Raw genomic sequence first — 20841 nt, forward strand, 5'->3', positions numbered from 1 at the left:
TTTGTTATAAGATTTAAGTTGACAACAATATCAATGACCGAATTAACGCCAGTCATAATATCGCTAAAATATAAAACTGTGATGAAAGGGAATTTTGGTCAATATGATTCTCTGCTCAAACTCAACAAAAACACAAAAATATGTACTGCTTTTGATAAATCATAGAAAAACACAAAAAGATTGTCCAATTTTTATGTTCGGATGCTTCTTTGTAAATACATTCTTTAATTTTTTTTTACAAAATACCAAAAATATTTTATTCTTCTTACTTTACAAATTATTTAACGATTTTAAGTTATGTTTCGTAAAAATGAAATATTTTTAAGTTATTTAGTTATCGGGATAAAACGGTTCTTGGTAATTCCTTTAAGTTAAAATTTATTAATTATTCTATTTAATTAATTCATTATTTAATTCATTTATTTATTTAATTTAAAATTAAATAAAGTTTTATTTCGTTAAAAATCTACTTCGTTAATTATGGGTAACGAACTAGGTGATTCTTTAGCGAACTGGATTCTAGTTCGCTCACCTAATTCGCTTCCGCACTCTGTAACGAATCATCCCTTCTATTTAACGAATCAAGACATGAGTCATGTCTTGTTTGCTACTCCAAGGTAACGAACTGAAATAGCGAATTATCTAATTCGTTATTTATAATTCATACGAATTGCGTGATTCGTACAACTAGTACCTTGGGTAGCGTGCTAGTCTATATAAGACAGAAAAAGACGAACAGTCCTTCATTGTTCATCTTTTTTTTCATCCTAAAGACACCTTATTCGAAATTTTATCTGAAATTCGACATTTGATTATCGACATTTCAAGGATACTATTGTGCTTCTAAGGTATAGATGATCACCGCGGTGTGATTTTCCTCAAAAATTACTGAGATTTGATAGACCATTTATGGACTATTGTGATCTAAGGGTTTTCCGAGTTCATAAACCCCAATTTATTTATGATTCATTATGTTAAATTTGCTTATTGATGATTCAATGTGATCGGAATGTGATTCCGATACCCTGGGTAGACATTAATCAACGATTGATTTTTGTTTGCCGGGTCGATGGAATGATTATTGTTTCAGGGTTTTAGACTCTGTTTAATGTATTGATTGTTGTTGTTTAGGATACGGTGTTAAACCTCAATCTTAACACCGTGAGCTTCGTATAGCTTTTCCGAGTTACATAGACCTATTACTTTGTTTGTTCGACGATAAGCATGTGCTAATTGTAGCTGCGTTTGTGTTATTGACCTTCGGTGTTCTTATTAATTTTGACCATGACTATGAAGAGTCAAAGATCAAGTCAAACTTTTATTGACCGTTCGTTATCCTTGGCGAATTGGAACTGCTTCGTGTCCAATTCGTTAAGGAAATACACGAACTAGCTCAGCGAATAATTTAGTTCACGAATCAGATGTGGATTCGTTAAAATTATAACGAGCTAGATCCTTAGGTCGTCATTTTGAATAGTAATTCGCTAAGTCTACTTCGTTAGCTTATTTACCTGATAGCGAATCGCTAGATTCGTTACTGAATGGTAACGAATTAGAGAGATATTTAACAAATGACATTTAATTTAATTTTGTAGGTTCCCAGCCGGATCGACACGGAATATCTCGTTCTACGTAGGTGCGGAATCCCTACGTAAGACGTTACGAGCGTAGAAGACGATACACGTTAACACGATCTAACACACGTTACAATAAACAAAGACACGTTGTATTGCAACTGGAAACACGTGATTCACTGATCACCGATTACACAAACTGAATAACTCGTAAAAACTAAAAAAACTTAATACTCTGCCGTAACCTAGGCTATTTAACAGTCGACAACTTCGCCTAACATGTTTAGGCGAACTTGTGAGCTAACTTCGCTTAATACAAAATACAAATCCAACTAACTCGATTACAGACACTGGACACTGAACTACTGACATCATGTACCAACAGACTCCCCCTTGGCAGTAGCTTCATATCTCTATCTTCAAGCACGTGTCTTGTAATCTTCAACAATCTTGTATCTTTCATCTTCAAGCATGAACTCCTTCTCGTACACAAACCGAAACAACTCTTTGATATTTCTTCGCTTCTTCTTTCCAAGCAGGAATATAAAATATTTTCTTCTCGTTCAGCACCTGCAGATCAGCTTGAGACAAATTCACCAAGTGCATTGGATCATACACTCTCAGCAGCTCTTGTTCATCTTCATTCTCCATTACTGCTTCAGCTGTTTCACAATCAACATACCACCACTTCAGATCCTTGAGCACATCCTTGGGCATTTGTTTCATCGGCACTTCTTTTAAACACCGGATCGGCTTATACTTCATGATCATCCAAGGCTTGCCATCTGCTCTCATCCCTCTATCTTTATCTTCAATAAGTTTTCCTTTCTGTGGTTTCAACAGCTCGAACTTTTTCTCCTTTATACTTTCCTTCCAAACAATCTTTCCAATGACCCTAGCCATGTTATCATCACTCCTGTTTATCAACCCCAACCTGGCTAAGTCCTTCACTTCCCACTCAGGCAACGTATTCAACGATCTCAACAGTCTCTTGAGGTACTGAACCCCATCATACCTTTTAATCACAAAGAGCCTCAACTGCTCATCATTTAACCAGCATATAATCCCCTTTTTCGATTCAGCATAACCCTTGATGTTGTAACTTTTCTTGAACATAGTAGGGACCACCGGTTTCTTAGTTTTTACGAACCACTGAGCGTAGCCTTCTTTCCATCTTGGCTGCTCCTCCCATTCCGTCTCATCGCTTCCCATATCTTGACCCATATCTGCCTTATCAACTTCCGGAATCTCGTGCTCAACGTTCTCCTCCACAATCTCTCCTTCTTCAATCTCACTATCAATGACAATCTCAGCCCCTATCTTCTCTATCTCCTCCATCGGTAACACATCCTCATCACCTATAACATCATCTAACACCTCCTCAGCATCCACAACCACCACATCATCACCCCCTGAACCGCTAGCTGCACTCGTTGACTCCCCCTGAGATGTGGAAGTCCCAAGAGCTTGTTCAGTTCTTGGCAACTCTCCACCTGCACCTTTCGATGCATTGGGATCATCGTCTCGATCATTACGCTTCTTCGTCCTCAGCTCATCACCCTTACAGCCCGTCTCCCCCTGAGATGCCAAGAACTGTTTCAAAGCATCAATTATTTTTCCATGTTCGATCAGCAGGGACGACTGTATCTGATTCTCTGCAACGAGGCGCTGAATAGCATGGGTCTGGATAAGATTTACCCTTGATTGTTCTGCCACGACCCTTTCAAGCGCTGCTATTCGTTCCGAGTCGGATAAGGTTACATCGAAATCAAACCTCAGATGTGATATATCTTGAGTGTACTGAGGAGGGATTTCCAATGTAACCGGGACCTCAGAAGTAGGCGTAAACGTAACCGCATGTGGTATCGTAACTGACAACCCTGCAGTAGCTACAACTGTCGACTCAATAAATCTTGCCACGACCTCCGTTGGAGTAAGAATTGGGGGTGGCAAAGATACAATCTCCGGAGTCGAGAGTTGGAATGTAGTGGGTGGGATGCCGAAGGAAGATGAGGTAGTCACCACGGGAACATCCGTGGCGATTGGCCCTGTAACTTGCAATGGTGTAGGGACTATAGTCATACCAGATAGTGCTGGTGGAGTGAAACGAACCACCCTTGAGCTCTCACCAGCTCCCGAACCTGCACCTGCCCGTTCCCTTCTCGATATATGGACCAACTGATGTAAATCTTCCTCAAAATCCGACTCACTGTCATCATTGTCTCTCTTCCACTTCCCATGAATCCTTTCTTGTGTAACCAAAATCCGTCTAGCTTCAGCCACATCATCATCTGAAGAATCAGAATCAGCCTCAGTCGTAGCTGCCCTAGCAACATCCACACTAGTAACCCGGGCTACCGAGACCTGTACCTCTTCTTCAGGTCAACACGATCCATATCATAAAATCCTTGACCGCCAAACGCAGCTTCAAGGTCTACATTTTCCTCCGGTGCCACAACAGGAGCAGTAGGTAAAGCTTGTTGTACCTCAGGTGGTGGTTGAGGTGCTCCAGCCTGTTGTGGTTGAGGATCCCGAAACTCGTCCCCACGAGCTGGAACATACTCTGGGTTGATCAAGTACCCGAATAATGGAGTATGTCGAGGACGGAGCTCAGGTTTGCTTCTTGCACTCGATGATCTGCACTGAGCGAAGATCCTCTTGCTGACACTTTCCACATATCTAATTGGGCGGCGCTGAGGTAACGTGGGAGCGACGTGATTCAAGATCATTTGTAGGAATCTTGGATACATCAGAAATCTCTCACGCGCCACCGCTCGTCTTTGACGATCTATCTCGTAAAATACCATCTGACTAAAGCTGTAACGCTTATTGTAAGTCAGTGCAGTCATCGCCGACTGCATGGTCGCACCCATTCCATCTGTACCAGCCTTTCTCCCTGACATGCAGACTATCATCACATGCATGAAAAAGCGCCACTGGTCTAGCAAGAACCCCTTGCGTCTCTGAGTATCCCCCAAAGGACCAGAATATCCCATCCTCAGAAACGCACCATCTCTGAATGGAGCCACAAAGTCTGTAGGATCGTCTCTCGTTTCATCCCCAAACTGTAAAGCCGCCCTAATCTGTTCAGACGAGAACTGTACAATCTGATTGTTAACCGTTGCACGCATAACCGGGGGCTCGACTCGACAGTCATATTCCACTGTCTGCCAGAAATCTTCTATGTTTGGCAATGAGAGAGGCAGTGTTGTAGTAATAGCGTGGAAGATACGCGAGCGGAGTAGAAATGTAATGATCTCGCGGAAATCATCAACACCGCTCGCATCCGGGTCCAATGTGATGTACATGTTATGCCCCGGGAAAAACTATCGATGGTTATCTCCACCTTCATCACCACCTGCACCACCTGCTCCAGCTACAGCTGCCATTTCTGCAACACAAACAGTCTAAGTTAGAGAAACGTCAAGGCAAATCACAAGTTCGCCTGTTACCATGAGCGAAGTTATGATTTATTCTGTATAGGCGAAGTTAGAGGTGAGGCGAAGTTGGGAACAACTTCGCCTCAACTTGAACTTCGCGTAATAAATGTTAAATAAAAAGGGCAAGGCGAAGTTAATAATAACTTCGCCTAACCACAACTTCGCCTCATATACTTTTACATAATTAATTATCAGGCGAAGTTAAACCTCAGGCGAAGTTAAGAATAACTTCGCCTAAACCGTAAGTTCGCCTGAATATGAATCGGCAACAGTTAGACGTTCAATACGAAGTGATTTCGGTTAATTTGGAGATTGCGGATCTCGTAAAACATATTTTTAAGACGATCTAGACGATCAAGTTGATTACGACCACGTAATAACAGGTTTGAAAATCGGGTGTTGAGGTTTCGACTAAACGGGGTCACGAATCGGGTCGAAACGACCGTTGATTAACGTCAATGACAGTGATTATACGATACTATCGACACTACACACCTATAACTCGGATTAGAAACTGAGAATGAAAACACAGATTGATAGAGATATCCTCGCTTAGGGTTACTAGGATATAAGTTCGCTGGTTGTTTTGAAAAATAATAACTCGTTTGACCAAAAAAAAATATCTTTATATAGGGTCAAGATTATACAGGCGAAGTTATGGATAACTTCGCCTATTGCAGGCAAAGTTATGGATAACTTCGCTGATATGAAAATTTACACAACAAACCCCTATAATTTGAACAATTTGCAATTAAGTTTTAAAACATCCTTTAAAGAGTTAAATGATACGATCAAGACCAAGTAACCAGGTATAAAATCATACAACTACATAAGTAGAATAAAATTTTAAAAATAAAGTACACGGGATCAAATTTCAGTCTCGACAGGCACTACCATGTTTTAGAAAAGATCCGAACAGGAATCATACTAATTAAGTGACTCTCACACAGATCCATGTTCAGCTGTATTATGACATAAAGAAACAGGTTGTAAGCAGGTAAATAACTTAGAATGGTTTTCATTGCTTCTGTGATACGGGTTAGGTTCAATTAAGCTCAAAACTTAAATGGGCAACACCTCAGAGATTGTGATGTCTCCTATCTATTCTCAAAGCGTATTTGGATTTCCCCAAGTCACCCCGAGTTGACCTCGACCCGTAGTGTCTGATTAAATAGTAAGTACTCTTCGATCTTTAGACTCTTCTTCCCGTTCTCTTTCTCACATCTTGATTGAGAAGTATTAAGCTTATAAGCTCTAGAATGTCTCAGTAACACTTTTTTTTTTTAAGTATTTACACAGTTTCAGAGTCGTAAACAACTGCAAGTCCCGAATCTGGATCACTGCAGTTTCTTGACACGCTATCTTCACGGGAATCAGAACACTCACAGGCTCGTGTATGACTGGGTAATCGCTTTTCTGCCTATCATTCGGAAAGATATATATGGAGACATGCACAACTCTTAAGGAGTTTCCACGTAAAATCGAGGAGATTTAGTTAGTATCACTTCTACTTTTATGCACCATAAAAAGCTACCATGACATACAATGACTGTTCTAAAGTTTTTTTTTTTTTTTTTTTTTTTTTTTTTTTTTTTTTTAAACAAAGACACGTTGTATTGCAACTGGAAACACGTGATTCACTGATCACCGATTACACAAACTGAATAACTCGTAAAAACTAAAACCTAAAACTCTGCCGTAACCTAGGCTATTTAACAGTCAACAACTTCGCCTAACATGTTTAGGCGAAGTTGTCCCTAACTTCGCTTATTCCACAAGTTCGCCTATATCAGCGAACTTGTGAGCTAACTTCGCTTAATACAAAATACAAATCCAACTAACTCGATTACAGACACTAGACACTGAACTACTGACATCATGTACCAACAAATTTATTCAAAATTAACATTTAAAGTAAATAAAGTCTTTCAACCGTCCAAACGCGTAAATAAATTGATTACACATATCATATGAAATTAAATACATCATTAGGTATTTAAATGTCCTAAATGTATATTACACATATCATATGAAATTAAATACATCAACAGGAGGATGTTATCTTGTTACCATATGACACATCTGTGCATATATTGATCAAGATATTGCTGACGTTGATGTATTTGGAGACATGTTAGCATTTTTAAGACATTCAGTGATACGATATGCAATCACTGCTCGACCCAGAGTGTCTTTGAGTATTATTAGACAGTTTTGGGATACTGCTGAGGTTGTGGAGGCGGAAAAACATATTAGAGCCACGATTAATCAAACGGGTATTACAATTGATGTGGAAGTGGTTCGCCGGGTGCTTCAATTTGGTGATAATGATGACAACCCCAGTGAATTTGACAAACAGTCGATCAAGGGCTTATTTACTCATTTACGTTATGGTGGCGATATTGACAAGTCTATGTTAAACAAGAATGGTTTATGCCCACCATACAAATATCTTCTTCACGTTTTAATTCACTGTATGAGTGGTCGTCGGGCTGGATTTGATGAATGTAGAAGTAGTATACAGTCAGCTTTCGTTGCCCTTATTCTTAACAAGCCGTTTAACTACTCTGAGTTAGTTTATGATCATCTGCAAGAGCAAGTTCAGCAAACACTTCAAAAGAAGAAGTTTTTGATGTATCCTCGCTTCCTACAACTGATTATTCAAGACTTAATTCCCAATTAAGCCATTGATCCAACTCAAATGAATGATGTGTTTCCTATGGAACACATAAAAGCTGATAAGGTGCATCGAATGTAGATTTATAGAAAGGAGAAGCCAAAGAATAAACGGATGATTGGTCATATAATTAATCCTAATTATGAATGTCCTCTTAATGAACGAATGAACGCTGGATCCATGATGACTCAGATTCCGAGCGTGAAGGGGGAGAAGGTGGGAACAATGATGATGGAAATGATGATGGTAATGATGGTAATGGTGGAGCTGGTGATGCTGCCTTTCAAGAGCAACAAGAGGCAGTCAATGCTGCTTTAGCTGCCACCATTGCAGCTTAACAAGAACGGAAAAGGAAAGAGAAAGCGGTGGCAACTGGTGAGCCCTCGAAGAAGAGACTTGTGTCAGCAGGGGCTGGGGTAATTATTGGTGTTCCACCACCACGGCAATCAACACCTTAACGCTCGGTAGTGCTGCCTACTACTAGCACTCCGATGCTTACCTTGATGACAACGTTGGTGTCCCATGAAAGGCTTGGTTTAATTCCTCAAATGGCGTTATCTGAAATACCAAGGCCTCCTGCTACATATCTACTGTCCCTTCAACACCCTCAATGAGCCCTCCTCCTCCTCGTCCTCCTACTCCACCTCCTCCAAGTGATGTCTCGTTTATGCGAATCACTCGGCCTCAGGGACCGATCCAACCTGTTCATCCATCACTATACAACTTGTCATCAAACCGTCAGACTGAGATGCTGCTGAACCTTCTCCACCTTTATGAAAACCAAATGGCAGCTGACCGTCAAAATCAAGAATGCCTCATGGAGAATCAAAGACGGATGATTAGCTATATCTCTTTTTGTCAGAAGGAGACTAAAGCGCTGCGGGCGATTGTTGAGTCTCAGGGGGTGAAAATGAAGGAACAAGAAGAATTGATCTTGAAATTGACTTGCAAAGAAGATGCCCTTAAGAAACTCAAAGATGATGACCAAGATCCTGACGAGTCTGGTGCAGGAGGTGAGCCTAAACAATCGCACAGTTCATCTTCTGGTGCTGGTACAAGTGGCGGTGAAGACTCGGGTAAACAGAGTTTATTATATATCAGGATCCAACTGCTGCTAAGCCAATTGAGATGATTGCGGCTAATACTGTGATATTTGTGGATGGATCGGGGATGGTTAAATGTGGTGAACAGGGATAAGATAGAGGTTGGTGAGTTTGTGGATAGGTCTCTGACACGGGAGCAGATTTCTATATTGCTTGGGCTGAATGACGATCAGTTGACTGCTTTAGAGACTGAGCCTGATGTCGAGGTGGTGAATGAGGAAGGTATGAAGATGAGGATGTTGAGATGGAAGATGTAACTGCTGAGGAGTATCCGGACTTGTTTCAACACACTAATGTTGATCAAGGTGCTCCGGTATTTGATGAACAGATGGTTAAAGTGGCAGAAGATGAATTGGAAAAGGTGTTGAAGTGTAAGCGGACAGTTCAGTCACTTGAAGTCATAACTGATGATGATATTGCAAGATGGTTCAAACGTCAGAAAGTGGGTAAAATCATCAGTGCGTATCGATACGTTGATCTAGAACGTAAAGACACTACTGCTGCATGGGTTAAAGAAAACCAAGTAACCTCCTTCAAGACTGTTTCCAAGGTACATGGTGATATTGTTTCATGGCTCTATGATTCTGAGCTTAAAGTATGTATAGTTAAGTGGGAGAAGGGAGTCCAGTACTACGAAACGATGGATGTTCTTACTTTGCTGCGTTGGGATGTTCGTACCCTCGCGAGAAGTTCATTTATCAATCGTGGAGGTTACCGAACAGCTGAGTGGTTTCACCAACACTTACTGTTCGAGGTCAATCATGGCTTCAAGTTCTTCAAGCCTCAGGTCCCTAGGCGTAAAAGTATTGATGAGATTGATCCTAGGACTGGCTGGAGGAAACTTGTCCTAAAGGTGAAGCCGCCAAAGACGATGAAGCGGGTTCCCATGAAGACGATGCCCCAACAGATGCATCTCTCATTCAACCACTGGTACTATGGCAATCGTACTGGAGAGGCCGTCATTGTTCTTGGTAGAGGACTTAAGACTGAGCTCACCAAGATAATCGACCCGATGTGGTTGGTTAATTTATCAGAGACAGACAATGACGTGCTCCACATGAAGCAGATTTTGTTTGAGCGCCATGAAGATTACGACATGGCTATGCAATTCCAACGCGTTGTGCGTGTTTACCATGAAAATGGAATTCATAGTTGCAGAGACGGGCAGTCCAAGCGCTTCAAGTAATTTAAAAAACAAAGAGCTCTATACGAGGGGGGTTTCCGTTAGTGCACGGTTTTGCGTCTTGAGTCTTTGTAATTATCGTTAACGTTTTTGTTATATATTTAATGTAATAATTAGTTTAATTATTATCTGGTTCGTTATGTGTATGGTCTAGTTCGCTAGGGGATGTTAGCGAACTTAGACTTAAGCTTATTCCCTCTTGATTCGTTAGGGGATGTTAACGAATCAGGGGATGCTTCATTAGTTAATGTATGTAACGAAGTAGAGTCTGGTTCGCTAGGGGATGTTAGCGAACCAGACCTATCTTCTATATAATTGTGAACACTGTTCACGCATAATTTAAGTTTTGAGAGTTTAATTAACGAAACCCTGTCTGAATCCTCTCTCGATCTTCATCTTAATATTATACTACTATTACTTATATACATATACTGATTATATATAAACAGATACAACACTGAATCTAAGTTAGTAATGAGCTAGATCTATAGTAAGGTATTAATCATATATACGCAGATCTAAGATATGTTATCGTTATTGAATTGATACACTGGGACCAACAAAACAATCTAATGATGAGTTTTATAGAGTTAAGGCTGAGAGAGATAGGGAAGAGAATCAAGTTCTTCCTGTTAACAAGATTGTTGATAGGAGGAAATGTTTTTGTTGTAATGAGGAAGGACATTTGTTTTACTCATGCCCTAAACTATTCTCTAATTCCCAAGTGAAAAAGTATGTGGTAACAAGAAACCACATGTGAATGTCTCATCTGTGAGACCTACTTCTCCACCCATAAATATTTTAAAAAGGGTTGCGGAGAAGGAATTGTTCAAAAACAGTATTTAGGTCGGTGAGTCTTCAAATGTGAAAAAGACAAATGATGGTTTTTATAAGAAGAGAAGTTTTGTTGGGCAGAACTGGGTGGTTAAGGGTAAAACAAAAGAGAAACCTGATAATTCAACCATTGAGAAAGATTCAACATTAAAAGATGAACTTGTTAATACACCTATTGAACAAGTTGTTGAGTCTTATAATGAAGTTGTAAATTCAACAATCGACAAATATGTTAAAACTGAGCCTTCTAATTCTAGTTCTTTTAAATCATGCTCATCAATTAAATCATTGAATGACTGTGAAGATGATAATTTTGATGATTGTTTCTATGATAAATTGAAACAACCCAAGAACAAGAAGGCTTGGGTTTCCTTGTTTCACTAATTGTATACTTTTGTAGGGGCTTTCAAGATCCAAAGACTCACGTTGGATTATGGATAGTGGAGCCTCTCGACACATGACTGAAACTCTTCATTTGGTAAAGAATGTCAAATCTATTCGAGGAGGATATGTGGGGTTTGTGGGAAATCAGGGAGGACTAATTGTTAGTGAGGGTACTTTGTCAAATGGGTAGGCGATGTTGAGAACGTGAACTATATCACAGAGTTGAAGAATAATTTGTTGAGTATTTCTCAAATCTGTGACAAAGGCTTCTCTACACACTTTAAACGTCAAGATTGTTTGAGTCTGAAGCCAAGATGTTTGATAATGTGAACTATATCACTGAGTTGGAGAATAATCTGTTGAGTATTTCTCAAATCTGTGATAAAGGCTTTTCTACTCACTTTACAAGTAAAGATTGTTTGATTCTGAAACCGGGATTCAAGATACCGGACGAGTGGATATTGATGAAGGCACCACGGGAGAATGATATTTATATTCTAAATATGGGTGTAGCATCATCTACTCAAGGCACCGTTCAGTGCTTTGTCACCAAGGTATCAGAAAAGGAATCGTTGTTATGGCATCGACGAATGGGTCACATCAACGTTCGTAAGATGAACTATCTTGTACACAACCAACTTGTTGAAGGATTAATCGTCAAAGGATTTCATTTGAGTGCCAATTGTTTTAGTTGTTAGGAGGGTAAAAAAAAGAAGAAGTCTCACTCAACGAAGTCTATCAACTCAATCAGCTATGGATGATGATGATGATGATGATAATGATGATGATGATGATGATGATGATGATGATGGATGATGGATGATGAATGATGGTAACCTCTAAGCTTTCAAACTCTCCACAAGATCTTCAATATGAGTGTAATGTGGATGTTTTTATAAGAGAAACCCGTTTTGAAGTTTTTTTCAAGCACACCAAATGAGTCCAACATGCTCCTATATTTATAGGCTGTATGGGCACTCAGGCACGGCGCCGTGCTCTATGCGGCACGCCCCCGTGTCCATGTGTCCTGTCACATTAAATGCTCTGTCAGATCGTACATGTAACGATTCCGACTAAACCAGGTATACCCTAACCGGTAGACAATAGTTACGTTATATTTAATGTCGGGTACATGAATTACCATAGTAATTATACGAGAATACATGGTTCACTGTATTGATTGTACGTGAATATATAATTCATCGTATTGATTATGCGATTAATCGATCAATAGTTATTGAAACTCGAACGAATCGAGGGTTCAATTATAGACGATATCTATAATATTTAGTGATTTTACGAAGTATTAATGCTTCGGGATAAGTAAAGTACGGCACAGAAAAAGAATTTCGATTTAATGGTACGTCGGTACATTAAATGAAACCTTTACTACCAAACCAAGCAAGAGACGATCGATCAAGCCGAAAAAGATGCGATATTATTAATAATATGATGTTTTAAGTTAATAAATGTCATGGTTTAAGTTTTTAAAGTTTTTAAATCGGTTTTATATAAATTTCATTTTTAAGCCGAAAAACGACCGTTTTAGCCTCGTTTTAAGCTAAATTAAACATTTAACCAAAAAACGAACTGAACCAGATTATCCAAAACATTATCCAGATTTCGGAAATCCAAATGTGTGGCTAGAAATGAAGAAGTGGGTCCCACCCCACCCCTTTCTTGAGGCCGATCGGAATAAGGGGGTAAAACCCCTTTTCCTTGTTATTTGTTTTACAACACAATCAACAATCTTCATCCTCTCTCAACATCATGAACTAAAAACCGACAATTGTAGCAAGAACAACGTGGTAAAGATCGAGATATTTACGTGTTCATCTTCGTTTCTTGAGTTTACTTGCAAGAAAATGAGGTTTCAAGTGAAAAAAAGGTGAAAACCCGAGATGAAACCGATTCTTGCATGATCAAGTGATGTATACCGGTTATACAAGGGATCTTGGTCCAAGAAAGGAGTTAAACGAACCAAAAACGAATTTTTACGATTTAAACTTTAGTTTTGAAACAATAACCGAAACTATAGTGTAAGAGGCTTGATCGTGAGTGTAACTTGCTTGGTATTGTGGTATGTTGGTTGTAGGTTCTGTGTTTAGTGGTAGATAAGGCAGAAAAATGAGTTTGTAGCTTGTAGTGACGGAAAACAAAAGGTATATTCGGTTATGGATTTTTGGACAGATTGTGGATGGTTTAGAGTTAGGTCATGAAATTTTACAGAGGTGTTAAATGCATGAAAATATGAGTTCTGTGAAATTTTGGTGATTTTTGGACAAAGGATGAGTATTTGGTGAATTTAATGCTCGGTTTTGGCTAAAAATGCTGAAAAATAGTTAAGTATCATGAAAAACTCTAGAAAATTCCTGATAAGCTTTTTATAACATGTATAAGTCACACACAAAATTTTAGGTCAGTTGGAGAAGTCTAAGTAGGCTTTTCGGTTAAACGAGTTCTAGGGTTTTCTAGCTCGGTTTTAGTGAAAATGGCATGTAAAAAGGAGATTTTGGTTCTGGAAAAATTACAGGGGACTATGGGGATGGCAGGGGTTATCCAGGAAAAATTTGGGATTTTTCTAAGGTCGTTTGGTATTTACGACATATTTAGTGTTTAAATGGTGTTTAAAAATAGATAAATAAATTTTAAATACAAAAATTAATTCTGGAAATATTTTTATAAAATTCCCCACTGTCAAAAAGTGATTTGTGCAAAATTCAAGATCCGAGATTAAACGGATAATTATTTGTGCTAAAAAGAAAATAAAAACAAACTTTTAAGGTTTAAAACGCATAAACCGGTAAAGTTCGTCTAAACGAGCTGACCGGTGTATAAAAACCCTAAAATTGAACTATTTTCATATAACTGAGTTAAACAAGTAAAAATAAATCATCCGAAAATAATTCGGATGATTTGAGTAATTTTGTCCGATTTAACAGTTTCCGGTGCACTAAAGACGGAAACGGGTCCCGCGGCCAATCGGGGCGTCTGAACCGAGCTCTAATTTCACAACTTTAATTAAACTATCAGTCAACCACTATTTTCGGGTCGTGTGTGACCAAACTCATTTTTGAAACGTAAAAACGGATAACCGTGCTAGGCACGCAAAACGGGAAAAAACGACTAATAGAAATTTGACTAGTGAACTCTAAACGATATCACAATCTGAGTCCGGAGAAGTGTTTCTGGGTTAACATTGCCCCCGGAATGGGTACAGTACTGGGTTAACAGTGTCCCCAGATGTCCCTAGAAGTGTTTCTGGGTTAACATTGCCCCCGGAACGGGTACAGTACTGGGTTAACAGTGTTTCCAGATGTACCGGTTAACACGGTTAAAGCTATATTAATAGTGATTGTATAGTAACGATCGTAGGGATCATATTACAGATTGGACGTGTTAACTGATAATGACTGTTGTTACCTGCTTGCATGTGCTAAGGTGAGTTTCACGAGCCCCTTTTTCTGAATTGTTTTTAAATATTTTCTCGGGGCGGAAGCATGTTACTACTGAAATGTTTAAGTACATACTGAACGCATGGATTTGCGTGGATTTATATATATTTTATTGTACGGGAATCGTACGGAAATGTACTAAGATGGTAATTGTCTGAGTTGCTAACATTCTAAGGCCCCGGAACACGAGTGATTAACTGAAAGCCGGTAGGGTGTGGATAGTACTATTGGTCTGACAAACCCAACTGGTCCGGCATGGATTTGCTGATGTTTCCCAGCCAGTTGCACATGTCTATTTTGTTGTTATATATATTTTGCTATGTAATGCTAGACATAGCGGTTTTGGGCAGGTCCATGGGCGGAGTATGCCACGGGGTTGTGTGTGGATAGTCAGAGGTTTCACTTGTGGGCTCAGCATAATTACATCGATAATATTATATTTTGATATTGATTTATCATGGTTTACTCGAATTGTGAAACTCACCAACTATTCGTAGTTGACCCGTTTCTCTCACATGCTTTTCAGGTACAAATAAGATGAAGTGATTGCTTACGTGCTAAGTGCTTGATGTGTGTAAGATTTGCGTGTGGGATGTTATGATACATTATATTAAATAAAATTATGTATCGTATTGTATGATGTGTGTATCACCTAGACGGTAATGAAATATGAGATAATGTAATTTGAAGTATATTAATGTATTCAGTTTTCTTTATAAGCAATGTGGTTGATATCAGAGGTGTCTGTGGCGCCCCGGTTACGTTTCCGCTGCGGTTTCGGGGTGTTACAGTACATGCTGACTCTGCACGGGGGCGTGGTTCCTGAAGTACGGCGCCGTGTTTTTGGTCTTTTGTTATATTTATTTTGTCTTTTCTGAAAGGTGACCACGACCCCAAGTTTCTTGGGGCACGACCTCGTGTCCAGCATTTGCCTTTTCTTGTAGATTTTTTTTTCTAGAAATGTGAAGCATCGGGGCGTGCTCAGGGAGGCATGGGGGTGTGTTAGGGTGTTTTCTTGGGTTTTATTTCATTTTTCTTCTGTCTTTCGCTTGTTACTTCTTTTAAGGCTTGGGTTTACCTGAAAGTACATTTTAATAAGATAAGTAGTTATTTGAGCTATATTATATGATAGAAGTTGCAGTTTTTAGAGATTATTTGATGCTAAATAGATGTATATTTTTATATACATCAAACATCCCCACACTTGAACCTTGCTTGTCTTCAAGCAATCTATTAATAAATATTTTCTAAAAATAGCAAGTCATGACCATAGCTTAACATCCCCAAAAGTGTTCCACGATAATGGGGACAAAATAACCAACCTTAAATCATAAGAATATATGTAGTGATAAATAAAATGATGATTTGTTTTTATGAGCTTCTGTTTATGCAAAATGTCACGTTCTCACAATGTTCACTAGCTTTGAGTTTTATATCTGATCATACCTGTGATGTATGTATTTGAACACTCTTTGCCAAAATGTAACATGTGATAAATAAACTTGTAACAAGTTCAATTCTCCACCTTTGTGAAGTGAAGGGTTGCATAGATTAGAAGGTAATATGGTTTGGTTTTGTTTAAGTAGGGATTGGGTATTTTGTGGTGGTTCATGGTTTTAGGTTAATGAGGATGAGGATGGTAAATACAACTTCATCTTTTTGTCGGGAGTCTTAAGATGTCTTCAATGGTTAGCTCCTTTTCTCTCGATGGCTGTTTTGTTTTCTTTTGAACAAACCTAGTGACTCTTTTAAGGTCAGATCGTTAAGACAAGTTTTGTCGAGGATGTGGATAAGTTCTTCCTCAATCCTCCTCGGAACATAACTCCGAACTCTAATGGATTGTTCGGCTTTGAGCCTAATAGCCTCCGCCCTCATTCGCTCGGTATATTCATGTTGAGACTGAGTTTTACTTTTTCTATATCTTCCTTCGTGGGACCAGTTTTCGCATCCTAAGCATCGTTCACATCTTTTTCTCTTATTTTCATTGCGCTTTTGGAAACTCCATAAAATGGTGGCATTTTTCGTCTTGGCGCCACTTTTTCCTCACCTCATTGCTAAAGAGAAAGATTTTGTCCATAAGTTATGGAGACTACCTAGGTTTTGCGAAATGTATGAGCAAAGGAAATTGAAATTGAAAGAATCCATTTCCAGTTCTTTAGGATCAGCTGGTAAAAGACCAGTGTTGTTGAAGAAACACGGATCTACTCCCCTTAACGGGTCCTAGATCCAATGAGTCCACATGGTAGGATAAAACAACAACCAACAATGATATGAGTACAATCTCCCGAAGTCCAGTGATAGAAACATGCAAAATAGACACCGTGAGCTCGTTACGGGAAGGACAAGAGGGGGGGGGGGGGTCTTCCCGTAACCACCATTCGGCGTGAGAATAAGTACAGTCCGATAGAGAGAATGTACTTAAGTATTTAGAGTAGATAGTTGTGAGTGAATGAACACCTCATGCAGATTAAGAGAGTATTTATAGCAGAAGAGTGTGGCAATGTGATTTGGCCAGATGTCCCGTTCTAGAAGATCTCTCGTAACCGTCTGGACACGTGCCCTTAAGCGATAGGCTGAGCTATACGTCCCTTGTGCATGGGTATAACAACCTGGACACGTGTTGCTTTATGATATGACGAGTTTACCCTGGCCATGTGCACGGTTATAACAACCTGGCTAGCTGTCTTCTATTCATTGGCTGATGGGCCACGTATTCCTCAAGTAATAATCTTGGTAGCTCTTCTTGAAGGTAGTTGGTTATCTACAGCTGTCCTGTGACATTGCCTTCTGAATATCCTAGCGGGTGAATATGTTACCCTGCGGACGATTTCTGAGGTTGACTAGATGCTTCCGCGCGTGGTTCCTAGGACTTATCATCGTTCTTCCTTTAGTGGGTTATGCAGGTGATCCATATGTTCCGCTGGTGTCATATGAGGAGCTTCCCTCTGACCCGCGGGTGATACATAAGGGTATTTAGTTATTTTTGGTACCCTACCTCTATAAGTCCCCCAGTCCAGTGTTTCTTCCGCGTGAAGTTTTTATGCAAGTGGAATATTGGACTTAAGGTATATTTTTGGGGGTTTTTAAATTTTGGAATTTGTTATAAACATCCTCTGTTGGTGGTGGGGATAAACATGAAAAGGACAAGTTGACCACTTGCAGGCGCGTGAACAGGTGACGAGACATTTATGCCGGCTGTCACTGTACCAGAGTGTACACCTTTTTCTCTTTTTCTAATTTCCCGTGTGACGTGGCGTCTGGAGAGTGGGCGACAACTTTCTCTTTCCACTGTTCGTAACCCATCACATTAATTGCGATGGGTATAAATAAAAGAAGTTATCATTTTGTTGAGGTTTTATCGCCTTTGGTATCTTATTTCTTCTTCGTTTTTTCTCAATCTTCTGATTAATCCGTCGATTCTATTCAAGATTGCTCGTTGTTTTCCTTTTGACATTGGAACTATGGCTAGTGATAAGAGATCGTTGATTCCCAATATCGACGATGTGGAAATTAACTGGGATAAATCCGAATACGAAGAATAGTTTCGTACTTACGGCATTCCACCGAGTCCTCCGTTTGAGGAAAATCAAGAGGTTCCACTCCCTCCACCAGAAACTGAAGATTCCCTGTCCTATCCGAGACTGGGGATGCTTCTAGTTCCAAGGGGAAGGATCCGGTTGCGGACGAGGATGCGCCTAAAACACAAGAGTTTCTACAACCTTCTCCTCCTCGATCTTCTCCACAATTTTCCCTTTCTTCTTCACCGTTTCCCATGGGTGGAGGATAGGGTTCTCATTCTCAACGTCCATCATTGGATGTTAAAGGAGTGGTGACACAAGCTGCTCAATGTCAATCGCCACTTCATGTTTCTTCTTCCACACCGGTGAGCCCGCAAACATCAAGTTCTGACTACTATGGGAAGCCAAATCCCGGGGAGGCGGACCACATGTTTATCCCTAACTGGGATATTGTGAAAGGATCTCGTTTCACAGATCCGGACACTTATGCGACGCTTGTCAACCATTGTGTTCCTCCTGCTGAACGAATCTTCCAATGCGGTCGTTCTCGTCATGACCTTTATAATGATTATTCTTCGTCCTTAGCCAATACAATGGCTTGTGGCCAAGAAATTTTGCGTAAATGGCGGTCGATGAGAGAACGATGGGGCGAGTTGACTCGAGCCACTGAGGAAGCAAAGAAGGTGGCTCGCGAGTAACGCTTGGCAGCTAATACTGCCAAGCGGAAATTATCAGACGCTGAAATTCCTTTAAAAGCTGAGGTAGATAAGCATGCTATTGCATCCCATCAATGGAGGGATTCCTGCAATGGGCAAAATACCGTCCTTCAAGCTGCTCGGGACGACGCCTAGAGGAAGAAAGAGGATCTGGACAAGAAACTTGATGCCAATTCGGCCTTAGAGGCCCAATTGACCCGCCAAGGTGCAATTATCCAAGAGCTTGAAGCAGAGTCGAAAGTGCCTAATGGTGCAAGCGGAGCTTAATGAGAAGAGGGCTACTGATATGCTGGCCACCTATGAGTCGCTTCTGCAAGCACGCGATGAAGCGGAAGCCGTGCAACTAGATACTTAAATGACAAGCAAAACATAGCTGACGGGTTCCATGAGCTTCAGGAACGGGCGGAACGAGCGGAAAAGGAGCGACAATGGCTGTTGGGCCAGGGTTTTAACGCGGTATGTTATCCCATTTTTTCTTTGTTATATTATTATTGTTGCCAATTGTTCAATAAATTTCTCTTCCCGTGGCAGGTTATTAAACATATTAAGGAAGGGACTGAACTAACAGATAGCCTTGCCTTTCTACTTAGTGCTTCCTCCAAATCCGGTCGCGTCACCGGGTTTAATAAAGGGATGGCGTATGCTCAAGCCAGCCACTCTTTTGAAGAACATCCATTACACGGGCTTGATGTTTCTCAGGAGTATAAGATGCGCATTAAATAATACGACAATTTATCATTTCTTTTGTAGAACATGCTCCCTGAATTTGCAGCGGCGAGTGACGGCGTAAGCCAGCTGAAGGAATACTTGGAGGAAGAGTTAACACTCCACCTACACCTCCGGAAGATGCATCCGCCCAAGACCCATAGAATAGATTTAGACTTGTAATTTCTTTTCATAGTTTGTAATTATCTTTCGATATGAATGAAAAGAGATATTTTTGTCATCTTGTGAATCTTGTACATATTATATTTAAGATATTTTCTTTTTGAGATATTTGAATTTGCATGTGAGAGTAAAATGATGACGTGGCGGAAAGATAACTGTCGCAGGAGAATTGATAAGACTTATATGACGTGTTTCTGCAGTCCGTTTTTGCCTTTTCGTCTTTCCCGCGTGAAATGTCAGCATTTGATTGGACCGTACTTTTCTCTCTCCTCTTGTGTCCTATCCATCGCATTACCTGCGATGTGTATAAATGGGCCGTTTCCAACATCTATTCAGTCTTATCTCCTTCCAATTTTTCTTCTTTTTCTCTCTAATTCTAGATCCGAGATTTCTAAATTCATTCTTGAATCTTCATATCTAAGCTTTATAAGAACTCGAGTATACTTGTTCTATTCTGATGGCAGGCAACAAAAAGAGTGCCCCTGCTATTGATGAAGTTGTGATTAGTTTTAAGAAGAAAAACTATGAAGATATCGTCAGTGTTTACGGTCTGGCGCCTGAATGGGAGCCTGAATATTCGGTGGCTGGTTCTATTGCTACTAACACGCGGTCTAAGAAAATGGCCGTATATGTGGACCACTTCACCACAGGGAACCAGGTTCCCTGTAACGAAGTTTGTTGGGGCAATCTTGATGACGTATGAAGTCCACCTATCACAGATCCATCCCTTTGGGATGTTGAGAATTCGTCATTTTGAATTTTGTTGCCAAGCTCGCAACATGGAACCGTCCGTCGGTATGTTCACGGTTTTTTACAAAATGACCAGCCGCGGCGGGTGGTATAGTTGGGCCACCACCGGAAAGAGAGTTATCGGTACCGAATGGAACCGTAGCCTCTATGAGTGGAAACCAAAGTTCATCATGATCCAGGAAGATGTCGTTCCCTTTGTGATGACCAATCGCAAATTGGATGCGGAAATGCCGGTGGTCCATGCTGTCACACCCCAAAATCGTTAACTTGGCAACGGAAGACTTAATTTTGTTAATTTGGGCGGTGACAGACGCTGTTC

The sequence above is a fragment of the Bidens hawaiensis genome, unplaced genomic scaffold (assembly GCF_021521415.1).
Source record: "Bidens hawaiensis isolate Kalapana, Puna unplaced genomic scaffold, B.hawaiensis_p1.1 tig00001440_1, whole genome shotgun sequence".
NCBI lineage: Eukaryota > Viridiplantae > Streptophyta > Magnoliopsida > Asterales > Asteraceae > Bidens > Bidens hawaiensis.